Source organism: Geotrypetes seraphini, chromosome 17 (assembly GCF_902459505.1).
Source record: "Geotrypetes seraphini chromosome 17, aGeoSer1.1, whole genome shotgun sequence".
NCBI classification, from domain to species: Eukaryota; Metazoa; Chordata; class Amphibia; order Gymnophiona; family Dermophiidae; genus Geotrypetes; species Geotrypetes seraphini.
Window position 1 is genome coordinate 39,809,099 of NC_047100.1, and position 12,219 is coordinate 39,821,317.

The 12,219-nt window shown below is 48.2% G+C and overlaps 1 protein-coding gene across 5 annotated transcripts in view; it reads left to right on the forward strand.

Moving 5' to 3' along the window:
* DNAH1 (dynein axonemal heavy chain 1) overlaps nt 1-12,219 on the forward strand; it is an 813,109-nt gene that overhangs the window by 176,751 nt on the left and 624,139 nt on the right. The window contains exon 1 of one of the 5 annotated variants that reach the window (XM_033926656.1): nt 2,031-2,072. The exons of 1 other annotated variant lie outside the window; for it this stretch is intronic. The gene's annotated coding sequence lies outside the window, so the exon portion shown is untranslated. Of the gene's footprint in view, nt 1-2,030; nt 2,073-2,931; nt 3,063-3,249; nt 3,368-3,422; nt 3,499-12,219 lie in introns of those variants that run through there. 3 more of the 5 variants (XM_033926654.1, XM_033926653.1, XM_033926655.1) reach the window with 3 other exon arrangements.

Genomic DNA, 12,219 nt, shown 5'->3' on the forward strand with positions numbered 1-12,219 from the left:
GTTGTCATCCATGAGACTGTTTAAGTATCTATTTGTCACATGACTTTCTAAACTAATCAAACAGAACACACTGCAAAACACGGGGAGATTTTAAAACTAATTTAAAGACATCCATTCCACCTCACGATTTTATCCAAAAGGAATAACTGTTGAGATCAAATATCCATTTCTGCTCACGAAAATTAAGGTAACTATCGATATTGCCGCCCTCACACCCTACTTTTATAACCTCTATTATTCTCCACCTAATATCTTCTATAGTATGGCCTGCCTCCAGCCAGTGAGCTACAATCGGAGCTTGAAGGTTTTATGAGATTTATGTTCAGTAAGGTGTACCTTGATTTGACGTCTACTCCTACCTATATAGATCTTGTTGCAGGGACACAGTATCATATAAACTACATACAGTCAAACCTTGGTTTGCGAGTAACGTGGTTTGCAAGTGTTTTGCAAGATGAGCAAAACATTCCTGCAAATCGTGCCTCGCAAACCGAGCGTTGACTTGATTTGTGAGCTCCCCCGCGATCCGGTATCCCCCCTGCACGCATCGTCGTCCCCCCCCCCCCCCCCCACCTCCGCGATCCGACATCCCCCACTCACCCATCCAAACACAATCTCTTACCCCGATCTGGCACCAGCACCAACGCACAGGACATGCTGGTGCCCGAAGATCCTTCCTCTTGCTTGGACTGGGCCTTGAGCATCTGTGCATGCTCAAGGCCTTCTATTCTCGCTCTCTCCGAGATTCTCTGCTCCTCCCTCTTTATAGCATTTTCTAAGTTGTTTCTGTCCAACTGAATCTAACACACATTTGACATTCTTCCACTGAAGAGTTCCTGACTGGTTGAGATCTCAGCTTTTGCCATCTCTCTGCATAGGCTGTGAAATACAGCAGTGATGTCTGAGGAGGGCTAATGAGGCCCAGGACTTGTAGTCTGGCAGCAGCAGTAGTGGTGGTGGTAGATGTCAGCCAATAAAATCTTTCAACAGTGGAAGCCAAACTCCTCAAAGATGGAAAAGTGCAGGGAAGTATTGCCTCTTCTTTCTGCAGTTGAATGTTTGAAACAGTAAAGCTTTGAACCACAGATGCTCTGTATCTTTGGATTCCTGTGCATTTCAAATTGGAGTATTTCCAATTGTGCATGTAGAGGAGGGAAGGAGGCAGACTCCAAATTCACCTGATGGGGTTGATCCAGTCCTGGGTTTACCTCATTGCATTCACAGACTTTGTAGTCTTGCTTTTCTTTTTTTGTTTTTTTTTTTTTTGGAAATCAGAACTACTCTATATATCCCTTCATGCAATGGGGTAAACCCAGGACTGGCTCAAACCCAGACTTTATCTCTTGCCTTCCAGCATGGACAGGGAATACTAAATAGATTAATAGAATGTTTGATTGCTACTTTTTTTTCTGCAAAACAATACACCACTCTTTACCTTTCTAGATTTATACCTCAGCTGTATCATCACACATCTCACTACAGCCCAGGGGTTGACAGAGAATGATCTGGGCTCCTAAGCAATAAGGTCTGGGCCCCTAAAAGACTTGACAAGTCTCAGGTCTTCTGCCATCCTCTGGCTGATGAGCCATGATGTCCCACTGAGATGCCTCTCAGTGCCACAGTACCAGAAAAGACCTTCAGCTGCCAATTGGTTGTGCCTGGGATGGAGAAATAGGCAGGGAAGGGTGAAACAATGGGTGGGACAGCCTGGGAACATATCCTGACTCTTCTGCTGAGTGGGTTGGCCTCCTTGACAGCTGTACCCTAACCACAAATCAAAAGTAATTAAACTAGGTGAAAGCTAGGAGAGAGTGGACCCCCTTCTCTTGTGGGTTCTTGGGCACTGCTCTGTTATTCCAGTGGTCAGTCCGCCCCTGCTCCTGCCTGCAGAAACACAGAAGCATAAAATAGAGTTGCCATACGTCCTGGAAACTACCTCTTTGCAGGTCCTGCCTATGTGGGATCAGGAAGTTGCTGCAGAGTTGCAGCTTCCAAGGCAGACCATTGGCAACTGGCTTGCCTCGTTGCCACTGCCAGCTGTCCCAAGATTCAATGCATTGATTGGGAAGGAGGTAGGTGAGGGAGTTGGGAGAACTGGCTTCCTCTGCAGCTTAACAGATAAGTAAAGCTCACTTTGGGAAGCTGGAACTGATAGGGTGATGAATTGCAGAGAAGGGTAGCTGAAAGCTAAAAGGGTACAGAGGATGGGAAGGGAGACAAAGGAAATGGTTGAAAGGTGAGGGGGTGAGACTGGGACCAGTGGGTGTCAGGGGCAGGACATGGTGGAGGTGGGGTTTTGTCTTCATAAATATGGTAATTACACACAAACATAAAAGAGCAGAGCTAATACGAATATAGGCTTGTTAATTTATCATTTTTCTAGTGCACCACAAATTTAAGCAGTCAAACTATTTGGTTACATTTCTAGAAATGACATCCACTACCATTTTTTCTGTAGGTGCTGCAGTACCGCGCTTTAACTCAGCAGCGTGTATGGCAGCACTGAGCATCTTGCTCTATGAACTTCATAAAAATAAAAATAAAAAAAACCAACTTCAATCCGGGACCGTACTAACTGAACAGGGGGGTTTATCTACTGCTAAACCCGTTCCCTCAAAGACAAGGTATATGTGCAGAGTTCAGCTGTTTGCTAGCAGAGTGTTAAAATCAGCAAATCATATTTTGTGAGTTGTTACGCGTATTTATTTAGGGCCTGCTTTACAAAGCCGCGCGGCGACAGCCCCGAAGCCCTTTAAATCTCTATGGGCTTCGGCGGCTTTGTGAAACAGGCCTTTCGTTTTTTACACTCTAGACACTAGTCTAGAGCCTCTGTAGTTCAGTTGTTCCTCCCCTGAATTCAGTGGGACTTGCCCTAGCAACGGAAGCTGCAGTACCGCTCTTTAACTCAGCAGCTTGGATGGCAGCACTGAGCATCTCGCTCTATGAACTGCAGCTATAAAATGATTATCCGCATTTCCAAGAACAGAGCTTCCTCTAGTCCGGGACGCTACTAACCAATCGGGGGGGTTATCTACTGCGAAACCTGTTCCCGCAAAGACAGGGTACGTGTACAGAGTTCAGCTGTTGGCCAGCAGAGTATTAAAAGGTGGAAAGAATAATTTGTGAGTTGTTGCGCGCGTTTATTTAGTCTTTTACACTCTAGAGCCTCTGTAGTTCAGTTGTTCCTCCCTAGAATTCAGTTGGACTTGTCCTAACAACGGAATCCTAGTGTATAGCGTCGGTGACGCTGCTTGGAGACGGCAATGTCCCAGGAGAGGGAAGTTCGGAACTGCTTTGCCACTTCCTTAGACGTTGGACGTTAAGGGTCCGTGGTTCAGCTGGTGCGGAGGGAAAGGAGGCAGCGCGTGTAAGCTTTTAAGACTTTTTGTCTCGATAGCATTTAATTAACGCTTTGATGCTTTTTAGCTTCTGAAAATGCCGTGAGAGATGCCACACGTAGTTGGTTGAAAGAAAAGGGCTACTACATATGTTGCTTTGGTGAGCTTTCGCAAATTACTTTTTTTTTAAAGTATGTGTAAACTGGCAAGGAGAACGATTTAAGAAGTAAAATTACTACTACTTATTCCCTTAGCACAGGGGTAGGGAACTCCGGTCCTCGAGAGCCGTATTCCAGTCGGGTTTTCAGGATTTCCCCAATGAATATGCAGGAGATCTATTTGCATGCACTGCTTTCAATGCATATTTATTGGGGAAATCCTGAAAACCTGACTGGATTCCGGCTCTCGAGGACCGGAGTTCCCTGCCTTAGCAATAGTAGCAGATGAATCCAGCAGGTGGAGCTAGAGAAACTGATTAACAGGTGGTCCTATTGGCTGCCACTCTTCCTGTAGCTTCAGTATTCTCTATCTCCCAGCAGGTGATGGTCGCTATTCAAATATCTCTTGGATTCTGGCTCTGACTGGACAATTCATTTTCTCCTGTTGAGACCGGAGTGTCCGGCTGAACGGTGCCGGCTTTGGGAGTTACACCTGGTGTCCGTCCCCCCCTCCAAAGTCCCTGCCTCACTCTCCCTCCAATGATAGTCTGATGGTCTCAATTTTTCTTTTCCCTTCACTGTAAAAAAAAAAAAAAGAGACCACAGTGACTATTAAACATTTCTGCCCTCATAGTGCTGAGCAACCGGCATCTGCCAACACATAGTAACATAGTAGATGACGGCAGATAAAGACCCGAATGGTCCATCCAGTCTGCCCAACCTGATTAAATTAAATTTTTTTTTTTTTTTTCTTCTTCTTAGCTATTTCTGGGCAAGAATCCAAAGCTTTACCTGGTACTGTGCTTGGGTTCCAACTGCCGAAATCTCTGTTAAGACTTACTCCAGCCCATCTACACCCTCCCAGCCATTGAAGCCCTCCCCTGCCCATCCTCCACCAAACAGCCATACACAGACACAGACCAGTAACTGGCCTAGTTCAATATTTAATATTATTTTTTGATTCTAAATCCTCTTGTGTTCATCCCACGCTTCTTTGAACTCAGTCACAGTTTTACTCTCCACCACCTCTCTCGGGAGCACATTCCAGACATCCACTTCCCTCTCCGTAAAGTAGAATTTCCTAACATTGCCCCTGAATCTACCACCCCTCAACCTCAAATTATGTCCTCTGGTTTTACCATTTTCCTTTCTCTATCAACAAAGTTATGAGTATATATTTTATTTGATCTTCTTTTCTGGTTTCTGGTTGTGGTGGAGCTGCGGGTTTGGTGCGAGTCTACAGAAGGAATATGTGGGTTTTTTTTTAAATCAAACGCTATATTTTGTAGAGTTGTGGAAATGGTTTAGCGACTGACAAGTAAATTTACATTTGTATGAAGTTTATTCAGTAAAGGGCTTCGGGTGTATGAATAGAGCGCCGTTGACAGAACTGGTGCCTTCCTGCATGTTGTAGGTGCGTGCTTGTTTTCATACTCTGGCAGCAGCGCCACAACGGTAGTGGGATTTCTTCCTGAGGCGGACTTTGCTTGGCAGTTCTCTTGGCCAGGTGGAGGTGAATATTTGGACGGCTCCGGGTGTGTTCTTCACATAGCCGGTTCCTGACTGAGTGCAAGAGGCCTGCACTTATTTTCCTAAGTTGAGAACAAAGCAGCATTAATTTATTTCTCTCCAATGTTCATTAAGCATTTTATGCCATGACGGTGGGAAAAATATTTTAATGGTTGGCTCCAAGTAGGTTTTTAATGCACTTTTGATAGAGCCGGCTCATTTCAGCATGAAACAGGCACGCGCAGAAACGGGAGCACCGCAGCCTTCACAGGGTTTATTTTGCAGCTGTCTTAGGTTACTGTATCCCACAGCTTCCCTGTTTTTGGGTTTCTATGCGTCGGGAGTGTTTCAACTGTTTTTGCTACTGCTGCGGTGATATACCTTGTGTGTGTGTTTCCTCACTCTCTCTACTTGAGAAGACTTAACTATTTTAATCAGGACTGTACTGTTACGCCTCACGTTGCTTAAAAAGAGATTCTGCCCTGTGCTCAACCACCCAATCTCGGTTTTTTGCTGTTATGGGTCGGCAGAAGGCAAATTGCTGCACAGTGATGTCGGCAGCATGAAAGTACCCTGTGTTTCATACAGGTATCTTCTTGTCTCCGAGTCCCTGAAGGATGAGTCCATGGAGGTTTAGAGGTTTTCTTATTCTTTGTGCCTCTGTGCAGCGCTGTGTGTGTCTGTTAGCACTATAGAATTGGTTCCTGAATGTAGTACGAATAGATTACGAATTGGGGGAGTCTCTAGGGTCATAACGGCACTTCACATCTTTCTGTGTGCAGAACTGTCTTTTCTATTTCTAGGGTGCCAGGGACTGCAAGTTTCAAAGCTTCTTGCACATATTTCTCAGGTTGCCATCTTCTCATGGCACCTGCTAGACATTTCCTCAGACTGGCAGGAAGAGCTGTGTGGTTCCTTCTAACCAGGGACAAGTTACCTATTCTCCCAAACCCACAGAGTAGCAAATGCTATGTGGCTGTTGGAATCATCCCTGAAGCTCTTTAGGGATGTGAGCTTTATCTGATAACAATTAGGATACAGATTGTTTCCCATGGGACGGTCAATGCAGCTTCTAGATTACGTCTAGTATGTCTTCACTTTAAAGGCAGTAAGTTTTTGGCTAACATTATATGGAGTTAGTACTGTTTTCAGAATTCCAACATACTCCATCTTACATCACAAAGCTGGATTTTTTGTGGGAAAGTTCCTTTCTTCCAGAATTTACAGCTCTCGTCCAGCCGTTCCCCCACTGTCTGCTCGTCATTCTGAAGGGGTCTTCACTTCCTCTGGTAACTCTTTATGCTTTCTCGTGAGGGGGGGAGGAGACACTATGATGTCAGGTCAGGGGGCTTTGGGCATTTTTCAGGATGCTTGCAACTTTGAACCCTCCTAACATTTCAGATTCTTTCTTGAAGTCACCATGTATTGAGCTTCCAAAGGTTAAGTTCGTGCGAGACCCCTTTTAAGTGTTACTGGTACTGGAACTAAGGAATGTTAATCCATTTACTTCATAGTGCCTAAGACGGGGGAATTGGTCAGATTGGGGCTGGATTTCATTCTGGTAAATTAGTTTCTCAGAGTTAGACATTTCTGGAGAAAAACTGTAATGATGAGGCGAGTTTTTCTTCAATGCGTTTTTTAAAAGTGCGTAGCATTCTCCGCAATCTGTAGGTTTCTAACGACTTTTAGTCATTTAGATCACCTCTTTGTATTCTTCAAGGGATGCGACAAACGAATGGCAGCGTCCAAAGCCTCCATCGCTCGAAGGGTTCAGGAGGACATTTTTTATGCTTACTTGATGGCAGGGAAGCAGTTGGTGGAAGAACTTCATGACCATTCAATGGCTACTTCTTGGACTCAGTCCAGAGGTTTTTTTCCTTGGAGGAGTTTTGTCATGCAGCTACTTGGTCTTCCAAGAATACTTTATCTCAGCATTACCGATTGAATGTGGGGGCGCACACAGAGGCTGCGTTTAGTGCTTTGGTTGTTGCAGAGACGGCATTTGCTTCCCATCCAGATTGAGGATTGTTTTGCTACATCCCATTGGTCTGGATTCATCTGCTGAGTCTAAAGCAGGGGTGTCAAAGTCCCTCCTCGAGGGCCGCAATCCAATCGGGTTTTCAGGATTTCCCCAATGAATATGCATGAGATTTCTTTGCATGCACTACTTTCATTGTATGCTAATAGATCTCATGCATATTTATTGGAGAAATCCTGAAAACCCGACTGGACTGCGGCCCTCGAGGAGGGACTTTGACACTCCTGGTCTAAAGGAAAGAAAATTAATAGGTAAGAACATAATTTTTCCATAGCACTGAAAGGCATACGTGGCGCTGTACATTTTGACATTTATAGATAGTCCCTGCTCGGAAGATCTTACAATCTAACTCGGACAGATAGACATGACATATAGGGTTGGGGATACAGAACCCAAGATGAGAGGAGTTAGGAATCAAAAGCACTCTCAAAGAGGTGGGCTGACATTTCTAGATGGTCCCTGCTCAGAAGAGCTTACAATCTAACTTGGACAGACAAGACATGACATAGAGTGCAGGCAATGCTGAACCCAAGGTGAGAGGAGTTGGGAGTTGAACACTGCCAGAGATGGAGCCCTCTGTAGGGATTTGGGCAGCTTGTTCCAAGCATATGGTACAGCAAGGTAGAAGGGATGGAGTCTGGAGTTGGAAGAGGAAGAGAAGGGCACAGATAGGAGGGACTTACCAGCTCACTCGGGGCGGGGGGGTAGACAAAGGGGGAGATAAGTAAAGAGAGATAGTGAGCGGCAGCTAAATGTGTGCATTTCTAGGTTAGTAAGAGGAGTTTTAATTGTATTCGGAAACAGATGGAAGCCAATGAAGTGATTTTAGGAAAGAGGTAATGTTAGTACAGCGGATCTCCCGGAATATGAGTCGTGCAGCCTAGCACAAGGAGCTGCGCTGAATATTCTGCGCTGCTCCCGATGCTCATAGAATTCCTATGAGTGCTGGAAATAGCGCAGAGCATTCAGCGCAGCTCCCTGTACTAATAACCGCTATTATCCCAGGACAAGCAGGCAGCATATTCTTAACGCATGGGTGACGTCACCGACGGAGCCCCGGTACGGACACTTTTAACTAGAAAGTTCTAGTTGGCCGCACCGCGCATGCGCGAGTGCCTTCCCGCCCGATGGAGGAGAGCGTGGTCCCCAGTTTCTTCGTTTCCGCGGAGCGAAGAAGACGCATGTGCTTTCAACGGCTGTTGAAAACTCTCTTTTTGCCTTCCCGCTCGCGATTTTTTGATCCTTTTTTCGGTTTTTTCCTTTCGGGTTCATTATTTTCTACTTTACAAAAAAAAAATTCGTTTTTTTCTCTAATTTTTTCAACCGGCCCCGGCGGGGCCTGTTGTCATCATACAGGCCTCCGGGTTTGATTTTGTGGAGGCCATGTTCCCCTTCATGCCCCCCCAACCGGGTTTCAAGAAGTGCCAGCGGTGTGCACGCCCGATCTCTCTAACTGACCCACACAACTGGTGCCTGCAGTGTTTGGGTCCAGAGCATCGGGCTGACACTTGCACCCGCTGTGCCACTCTTAAGAACCGACAGATCCAGCAGAATCTCCTCTTTGGCACCGGTTCTGCTATGGATCCTGCCCCGATGTCGCCGCCGCCGCAAAAACCGGCACCGACTACCTCGACGCCGCCTGATCCTTCTTCCTCGGGGTCGATGGCACCAGGTAAGCCGGCTAAGAAGCCTTCCACTTCCCTTGAGCGCCCTCCTACCATGGTAGCGACGCCGGTCCTTCCGACGTCACGCCGACCCCATAAATGCTCCGCCCCGATATCGGTGAGTGCCTCGTCATCGGCCTCCTCATCGCCGGGGCGTGGAGCGGCACCTATGGTACCCAAGAAAACAAAAACGGTACCGGTGCCCCCATTAGAGGACCGCATCACAGCCATCCTCCAGGATAAGTTACAGGAGCAGCTCCAGCAGCAACTCCAACACCTTTTACCAACCCTATTGGCACCGCTTCTTCCGGTACCGGACCGGCCCGAGCCCCGCACATCGGTGTCCGCCTCCTCGGTACCGCTTAACACCTCCATGCCGGTCTTGTCCGCTCAACCTGAGCTGCACACTCTAGCTGCGGAGGACCCTTCCCGGGACCGGGATCGACTACGGTCTTCCCGGGACCCGGAAAGGCACCGTTCCTCCCGGGACAGAGATCGACACAGATCTTCCTCTCCCGGTACCGTTTCCATGCGCTCTGGAAAATCTCTTTCCAAGACCCACCACACTGAGCCTGCCATCAGGGACCCGGACTTATGGGAACAATCTCCGCCCGGTACCGAGGAGGATGCCTCTTCCACAGATGAGGAACCCTCAATGGCGGATACCATTTCAAAGCCTGAACAGTCCTCCTTTACTAAATTCCTTAGGGAGATGTCGACGGCCCTTTCCATACCGTTAGAGTCCGACTCTAAAAAGTCCCAAGCTTTTTTAGATGCTTTGGACTTCGACCAACCTCCCAAGGAATTTCTTAAATTACCCGTCCATGATATTTTACGGGAAACTTTTTATAAAAATTGGGAGAACCCCCTCACTATCCCGGGTGCCACTCGGAAACTGGACAGTTTATATAGAGTAATCCCTATTCCGGGATTTGATAAGCCTCAACTACCCCATGAGAGTCTTCTCGTCGAGTCCACTTTAAAAAAGACTCAGGGCTCCAGTGTCTATGCCTCTACCCCTCCTGGCAGAGAGGGTAAGACAATGGATAAATTCGGCAAACGCCTTTATCAGAATGCCATGCTGGCTAACAGGGCGAATAATTATACCTTCCACTTCTCTTTTTATATGAAGCACTTGGTCCAACAACTATCTGCCCTGCAAAAATACCTTCCTGAGCGTAAGATCCCGCTTTTCCAGCAGCAGATTTCTAACCTTCTTCAACTCCGTAAATTCATAGTGCGCTCTATCTATGATTCATTCGAACTCACATCTCGAGCATCTGCACTGGCTGTTGCCATGCAGCGTCTGGCATGGCTGAGGGTGTCCGACTTAGACGTAAACCACCAAGACCGCCTCGCTAATGCACCCTGCCTGGGTGACGAACTCTTTGGAGAGTCTCTGGACTCAACTACCCAGAAACTCTCCGCCCATGAGACCAGATGTGACACGCTGATAAAACCTAAGAAGAAGACTCCACCTGCCCGACCTTACAGGCCACACTCTTCTTATCAGCGTAGGTTCACAGCAAGACCTCTCAATCCTCCTCAACAGCAATCTCGCCGGCCTCGACAACAACAGCACGCCCAGGCCCGTCCTCAATCTCACCAGCCTGCCAAGCCTCCTCCACAGTCTAAACCTGCTCAGCCCTTTTGACTCTTTTCTCCAGGGCATAGCCAGTCTCCACCCTTCAGTGCCTCTCCCTCAACTCATCGGAGGCCACCTCACCATCTTTCTCCAACGCTGGGAGGTCATCACATCAGACCAGTGGGTACTCAACATCATCCGTCACGGATACTCACTCAATTTCCAGACTCTTCCATCAGACAATCCTCCCGTAGAGTCTGCTTCTCACTCCTCCCAAACTCCACTCCTCCTACGGGAGGTCCAATCCCTCTTCCTCCTCAATGCCATCGAAAAAGTTCCACCAGACCAAAGAGGTCAGGGATTCTACTCCCGCTACTTCCTGGTACCCAAGAAAACGGGAGACCTTCGTCTCATCCTCGACCTCAGGGACCTCAACAAATGCTTGGTCAAGGAAAAGTTCAGAATGCTCTCCCTTGCCACGCTCTACCCTCTTCTATCTCAACACGACTGGCTATGTTCCCTAGACCTCAAGGAGGCCTACACTCACATCCCCATCCATCACATTTCACGTCGCTACCTCCGTTTTCAGATATAGCACCATCACTACCAGTACAAGGTGCTGCCCTTTGGCCTTGCATCATCGCCCAGGGTGTTCACCAAGTGCCTGATTGTGGTAGCGGCCTTCCTCAGGTCTCACAACCTCCAGGTGTTCCCCTACTTGGACGATTGGTTGATAAAAGAGCCTACGTCTCCACTTGTGCTACAAGCCACTCAGCTCACCATCTCCTTCCTTCACCTCCTGGGATTCGAGCTCAACTACCCCAAGTCGCATCTGCTTCCCACACAGCGACTTCAGTTTATCGGAGCCGTCCTCGACACTACTCTGATGAGAGCCTTTCTCCCCTCCGACCGCCAACGGACCCTGCTCCGCCTCTGCTGCCAGGTGCTCCTTCAACACTCCATCCCAGCTTGGCAGATGATGGTCCTCCTGGGCCACATGGCCTCGACGGTTCATGTGCTTCCTCTGGCGCGACTCCACCTCAGGACACCTCAATGGACTCTAGCCAACCAATGGTCACAAACCACGGATCCTCTTTCTCATCCCATCTCTGTGACATCGTCTCTTCAGCAATCTCTTCAATGGTGGTTAAACTCATCCAATCTTTCCAGGGGTCTACTCTTTCATCTACCCCCTCACTCCATGATCATAACCACAGATGCCTCCCCTTATGCATGGGGCGCTCACCTGGGGGAGCTTCGCACTCAGGGCCTTTGGACCCCTCAGGAACGTCAACATCACATCAATTTCCTGGAACTCATGGCCATGTTCTATGCCCTCAAGGCCTTCCAGCACCTTCTCTACCCTCAGGTTCTTCTCATGTGCACAGACAACCAAGTCGCCATGTACTACATAAACAAGCAGGGCGGCACCGGATCCCCCCTCCTCTGTCAGGAGGCCATCCGCATATGGACCTGGGCCACGGCCCGCAGTCTCTTCCTCAAGGCCGTCTATATCCAGGGCGAACAGAACTCCCTGGCCGACAACCTCAGCCGCATCCTTCAACCTCACGAGTGGACCTTGGATCCTCCCACACTCCACTCCATCTTTGCTCTCTGGGGCACTCCTCAGGTGGACCTCTTTGCAGCTCCTCACAACCATCAGCTACCCCAGTTCTGCTCCAGACTCTACTCTCCTCATCGTCTGACCCCGGATGCATTCCTGCTCGACTGGACGGATCGGTTCCTCTATGCCTTTCCTCCACTGCCTCTAATGTTGCGGACGCTATTCAAACTCCGCAGGGACAGAGCCACCATGATTCTCATCGCTCCTCGGTGGCCTCGCCAACACTGGTTCTCCCTCCTGCTCCACCTCAGCTCCAGGGAGCCCATTCCTCTTCCTGTGTTTCCTACTCTACTTACGCAGCAG